Here is a 6,725-nt window from a genome sequence, read left to right on the forward strand (position 1 = left end):
TATATTGAGATTAAATGTTCTTTTTCTTGTCAATTTCAAGATGAGCAGTCTTATATGAAGTGGTTTTGACACAAATTTTGTTAATTGGTTGCGTATGTTTCTTTTTGTTAGATTTTATTAGTTCTGTTATTCTTGATAATTTCATTCTACAAAAGGTCTGGTCTGGAGAAGGGATGTTTTCAGAGAGATTTATTGTTTTCCATATAGTTTTATTTATTTTAAAAGATAAATATCTTGATATATTTCTGGATGTTATTTATATAATATATTTACAAATTTTATGAGATGTTTATTTTAGAAGTATTTAAATCTAGATCTTTAAGTTATGTTTTAAGGAATTTTTAAATAGTCAGAAAACGTGACTTGATTTGGATTAGGCCCAGTTTTTTATAATTGCGGATTCTAAAGGTTAAGCCTTCCTCTAGAAATTTCTGACTTCAATCCTAGGCATGCTTAATACTAATCTGATTGAAAAAAGGTCAGTATCAAAACTACGCTATCTGGAGATGGAAACACTTGCAATTTTGATTCTTTTGAAACGATTACTTTGGCTTCCAAATTTATGTGGCCGATACTGAGTCAAAAAATCTGCCAAATTAAGTTCCAGCTAAATTTAATTTTTGCCGCCATCAGCCAAATCAAATTCCCGCCAAATGTAAATTTTTTTAAACTCGATTTTTCACTATCTTGGTCATAAAAGGAGGGTATTTTCACCTTGATTTTGAACCTTGAAACCCATCATCCGCCAAATTAAATTCCTGCTAAAATTTCTTCCTTTAAGGTAATGAAATTTTTTGTTGTACATACAAGTCAAATACCTATTTTAGGTATTTTTTTATTCCTTTATTTACTAATTTCTGTATTTTTTGTGAAGATTTGTAAAATTAGGTTTTTATAGTTAACAATATTTTTAACAATATTTTAACTTCAGCCTTTTTATATAGACGAAAGTCCTTATCCTTTTGAGACTTCTTTTTTGTTCATATTTTACAGCAGTATATATTATGCATTTGTTAATTTGATTATGTATTTTTGTCGTTAGCATAATAATATCGGGCACTTAGTTTTCCCTTTTGTCGAGGCTTCCTAATAGCCAAGGGAAATTGTGCATTTTTGAGTAGAAATTATGGAATTTGGTGCAGTGGTACTTTAGTGGGTTAGGTTCCACTTCTGGAACATTTGTTTGTGTATTTTACAAATCCCTCCGAGGCAAGAAAAAATATGTTTGTCTTCAAAACATGTCATATTATATACCGCTGTAAAGGTTTTTTCACGCTGATTCTAAAAAAACATCACAACTTGCATCTGGGTCGAAGTTATGGGCCAGGAGTCATTCTGGTCCCTAGATTTCTCCCGTCTCCCTTATCTCAGACCCAACCCATTTCAAGATATGTGATGCCTTTTAGAATCAGTGTGAAAATCCTTTCCAATGGAACATAATATTTCCAAATAGGCCATTGATGATGTCACAAGACTTAGATGAAGTTTGGGATCTGGTGCTGGTACGCACTGGGTTGGCCAAAATACTAAAAATTTATGAAATTTGAAATACTCACTTTTCTGCCTTTTTTGACCTATTTCAAACATTTTTCTTGCGGTTGCAGCACAGATACCTGGTCTAAAACATTCTTCTTGCCAGATTTTGTCACCTTGGGCATTTCGGGGGCATGCACCGGGTTGTCCATAGCGCTAAAATTTTGCCGAAATTGCGAAAATAAGCAAATTTAGCCCTGCAATAATGCTTTTAATTTCTGATCCTAGGGAAGATTCTGTGTCTTGATTTTCATTTGAATGATTGAAGTTTCTCAATGCCGCTAAATTCAAGAATGTTAGCGAGGAAAACTTTACACATCACTTTTTAGAAGACATGATTCAGAGTTTGAATACATTTATTCTAGCTTGAATATCTTTAAGAAATCCTATGTCAACAGTTGCTTCTTTTCGCTTAAAACTTGTGTGCGATTTTCGTTTTGTAATGTTTTGAATTTTTAGTTTTATCTTTAGAAAAGAACTTGCTATTACCTTGATTCCTTTTCATTGAACATTTAATCAATAGATTTTGCCAAGAAATTAACTGGAAAAGAACTCGTCATTTTGATGAGTAAAGGTTTCGTGTAAAACCTGTATTCAAAAATGTTGCCACATCTCTAGTTGAGTTTTGGGTCAAACACTTTAATTGTTGTTTTATAGGAGGGATGCCCAATGTTTTAACTCTTGGTAACAATTTTTCAAATCTATCAATAGGATGTTTTTTGCTATCCAAATCCCAAATCAATCAAAGATTTTACTCTCGAGTTGACTAAGGACGTGATTTTTCGAAAAATCTTGTTTTCTCCGCGGGCGAGGGTAAATAGAGCCTTGTTTCATTTTTTCTCTTTTTCTGCCGTGTTAACTAGCTTTTTAAGATTCGAATGTTTATCATCGAACACACGCGCGTGACTCTTTTTCGTTTTATTCGATTTTGATTTGGTATGTGTGACCAATCTGCACGGTCTTGGAAATATTTTGTATGGAAATTACTGCATTTTTTCAACAACGCAAAGGAGGGGTGGGAGACTTTTCTTAGCAGGTCACTCAAAGTTTCTTTGTTTAAAAGATGCCTTTGTATTTAATCGAAATTATGGTTTATCATTCAATGTATGGGTATGTTATTCACCTTAATAAACCAAGAGCATTTCTGCTGCAAGATTTCATTCAAAATATATCTCAATGATGAGAAAGAGAATGACTTCCTCAGTTTTCTGCGTTCAAATTTTTGTTATTTGTTTACTTTAAGTCGGTGTTTTTTGCACTTTAGGCAAAAACGTTACATTAAATTTTCTAATAAACGGTTTTTCTTGAAGAAAATGAATTTGAAAGAGCATTTTGGTATGAAATCTTCCAAAAAGGTGTAACACACGAGCTTAGAATTTTTGGTTTGGGTCCCAGGGGCGAAGAAGGATCCAATATTCGAAAATGTTAGATTTTAAGAATTTTGGAATTATGAGAGTTAAGTAGCTCTTGGATTGATTCTGATGGTCTGAACTTGTTACATGATCTCGGGTAAGTTATGGCATGTCTTAAAATTACCATAATTTTTAGATCGCATTAGCTGACAGAAAACGACCAAACAAATGACTGAACATGAAGGGTTCTATGATGTAGTTTCTAACCTGATGTGTAACCTAATTGTTTTTCCGCTGATTTTCGTGAAAAACCGCAAAAACTGATTATTACGTCATAATCGATGACGTCAAAGGATTGTTTATCCAATTGTCTTCAAACTTTCACCAAAGATGTATCTCACTAAAGTCGATCATTTGAAAAAAAATAATTTTTCGAAATTTTGATTACGTCAGCGAAAAATACGATTTTTTGTTTTTTTGCTAACTTCTGCTGACGTCATCAAAATTTTGAAAAAATTTATTTTTTTAAATGGTCCACTTCAGTGAGATACATCTGTCCTGTCCGCACGGGTAGCTTGTCTACCATCTTTGTTTTGATCAGTCGGTCGTCGGCAACTTTGTGAACGTTGATATCGGCGCCGTAATTTTATATCGGTGGCTTTTTGACTTACAGCAATAGCACCATGAAAGCCTAATGGCTGACTACTGTTTTCATTCATTTTAATCCAGCTAGTACTTGCCAATCAAGTCAAGTTAGAACATAACATATGGCGACATTTAAAAGATTTAAAAATACTCCACTGCCACAACAGTATCAATAGTTAATGATGAAATTATGGTCCTCTTTGTAAAAGCGTCGTTTTAAAGCTTATACTTGCAAAATAGTCCTTTCAAACCTAGACTTCAGCAGTTCTGATTTTGAGAACCTTACCGTAGGATCACATAAGATTCCTATTCCTGCTTTAACATTCCACTTGCCATAACAGATGATAGTTAGTTCCGACTAGTTGAAAACAATGAAACAAGTTGGCCGATTATAAAAATAATCAAAACATTACTTCTTTTTTGCGTTTTATGATTTGCCAGCTTGGATTAATTCACTTTTTTCTGCCGGTATGCCCAGGAAAACTAGCGAAATGATCCCGGAAAAGCGCCAGTAATGCTAGAGCGGGAATCTTATCTGATCCTACGGTAATCCTGGAAACGGCTATCTGAAATTTATCTACGTTCATTATTACGTTTTTTGAAACTTTAGCGTTGTATTTGTTCTTGTACATCTATAATATTGTATGACCTTTCTAGCTTTGAAACACATTTTGTGGAAGTAGAGAGGGATGATTTTGAATAATATCAAAGATGTTTACTTTGTAATTTCATAACTCTCGTCGTCGATTATTTTGGTCGGTTTTCCAGGTATTAAGGTTTAATGTTTATGCAATGCTGTAGTTTTTTAGCCTGGAAATGTTGATATCATGTTATACTTTACGAAAAACGCGAAAAACGTGTATAAAGAGTAGGTTTTTAACATAGAACCTGACAGGGTAGTTTTTTCATAGTAGAATCTGACAGGGTATAGGTTTTTCACAGTAGAATCTGACAGGAAGGTTTTTCATCGAATTTTTCTTCTGACAGGGTCTATTTTTCATCAAATTCATTTTTGACAGGATCAACTTTTGAAACTCCAGATAAATATTTTGATAAATTTTTTGAAGACTAAACTTCTATTAAATTATCTGTCAATTTTCAGTCTGAAAACTAACAAAAGCATCCCCTTTCTTGGTCTAATCTGTAAAATTTAAGATTTTAGGGGTGGTGTCCCTATTTTTTACAGGAAAAATGAAGTAGTACCCAGTACTAAATATGGGTGGGTGGTACTAATAGAAAATTGAGTAAAGAATCATGTTAGTGCCCAATGGGTTAGTACCTTGCCTCGGTGCCCTCTTTTCCCACCCCTTTTGGAAAACTTTCTGAACCCCCCCCCCCCAGCAGAAAGGTGGTGGGGAATACTACATATGTAATCATTCTTTTTCTTTGGATTGTTACCCGAAAATACTTGTTAATCCCCTAAACAATACACAGTTTAAGAGTGTCGACTGCGCACATGTATGAACAGTTTTCCATTGTTTTGATTTTGGCAACCACGGGAAACTTCACTCTCCCCCGTAAAAAATGGTAGATAAACATCCAGTTCCCATAAGAAAACCCAGCAGAGAAATGGTGGGTAAAGAACTCCTTTTAATCATAACTTCTTTTCCTTCAGATGAATGTTTGTGAAACTTTCAGGAGAGATACATAAAATTGTCATTAATATCATGTTCAAATATCTAAAACATTCTCTTGAAAGGAAAGAAAAAATGGCAATGTTTACATTTCTCTAACCTTCCACAGTACTAAAGTGAACATTTTTACCTACCGCCTCTATGGTGGAGATGGCGAGACTGTTAAACGGTGTATTGTGTGTGATATTATGTTATAATTATTGAACAATATAATAACACAATACACGTTTTTTTTATTTATAAGCATAACGTTTATAAGCATAACAATGGTGGAATATCACAGGAATATCACCCCTACAGTGCATTTTGGAATGCTGAAAACCCCCTACCTTTGAGCGCGGCCCATGGCGTAGGCCAGATCATATATGTGCCCCCGCGTTCACATAGCAACTGCATGACCCCCTAACCTAATGTAAGGGCAATAATTTGAAATACCTCATAAAATTTTACTTCAAGGCACAAAAGTCTGTTTGTTTCTTCATTATCCACGAACATTTGTATCAACTCTTCTAAAGCAGTTTCAAATAGATTATTTCTGTTCACTAAAATGTAACTTGTTTCTCCTTGGATTGCGGTGTCGGCTGCTGGAATTTCCAATGCCCTTCCTCTGATTAACTGTTTCTGTAAAGCTCTCAAAAGTTTCACTGGATTTTATTTCATAAAATCTCCGTCAATGTAATATTGGTTACTTCCAACCTAACCGACTCGGTACGACTGGAACCTAGTCTAACGGCTTAGTCCCTAGTCTAACGACCTCTTTCAATTCAGATCGCGAAGCGACAGGACCTTTCTTCAGAAAATTTACAATCTTTTTAAACATTTTCTGAATCCTGTTGCATCTTTTCAATAAATGGCTGACGACCAAGAAAATACTAATCCAATGGAAATAGTACAACCCTCAGACACTGAAAGAGGGGAATTTTCTGGAGAAATCGACCGAAACAAAAGAAAGAAGTCGAAAAAGTCGTCTGCCAAGAAACGAAAACATAAGAGAAGAAGATTATCTTCAAGCTCCAGCTCCTCGTGCAGCTCTTCATCTAGTTCCTCATCAGACTCGGAGGATGTCTCATCTGTTGAAGGAAGGGCACCAGAAAGGTTCAAGGTTGTCCCCGAAGAAGAAAAGAATAAATACGAACTTCCTAAAAGCTTGGCTGAATACGTAAATGAACAATTTGAAACGTATATCCCTGAGAAAGATTTAAAGTCTGCCATCTTGCTTGAAAATCCAGTGCCAAACAATGTTGACACTGTCAAGAAACTGGATGACTTTGCTAAGAGTATGTTGAAACAAGAGAAGAACAACAGACTTGCCAACGAAGCGATCAACGTGGATAGCGTTCTTGAGAAAATCCAAGGAAAAATCCGTGACGTAATGGGGCCTCTTTCAAGACTTTGGCTGTTGATTGAAGGTGCCTTAGACACATCACCAGATGGTGATGATGCAACTGTTTCCACTGAGAAGCTTCAGGAGCTAATTCAGCAAACTGTGATGATGTTGGGTCAAAGCAGTAACACAGTAGTCTACCATAGACGCTTTAACTTGTTGCAAAATCTTACCCAA

This window comes from Clytia hemisphaerica, unplaced genomic scaffold (genome assembly GCF_902728285.1).
Source record: "Clytia hemisphaerica strain Z4C2 unplaced genomic scaffold, Clytia hemisphaerica genome assembly, whole genome shotgun sequence".
NCBI lineage: Eukaryota > Metazoa > Cnidaria > Hydrozoa > Leptothecata > Clytiidae > Clytia > Clytia hemisphaerica.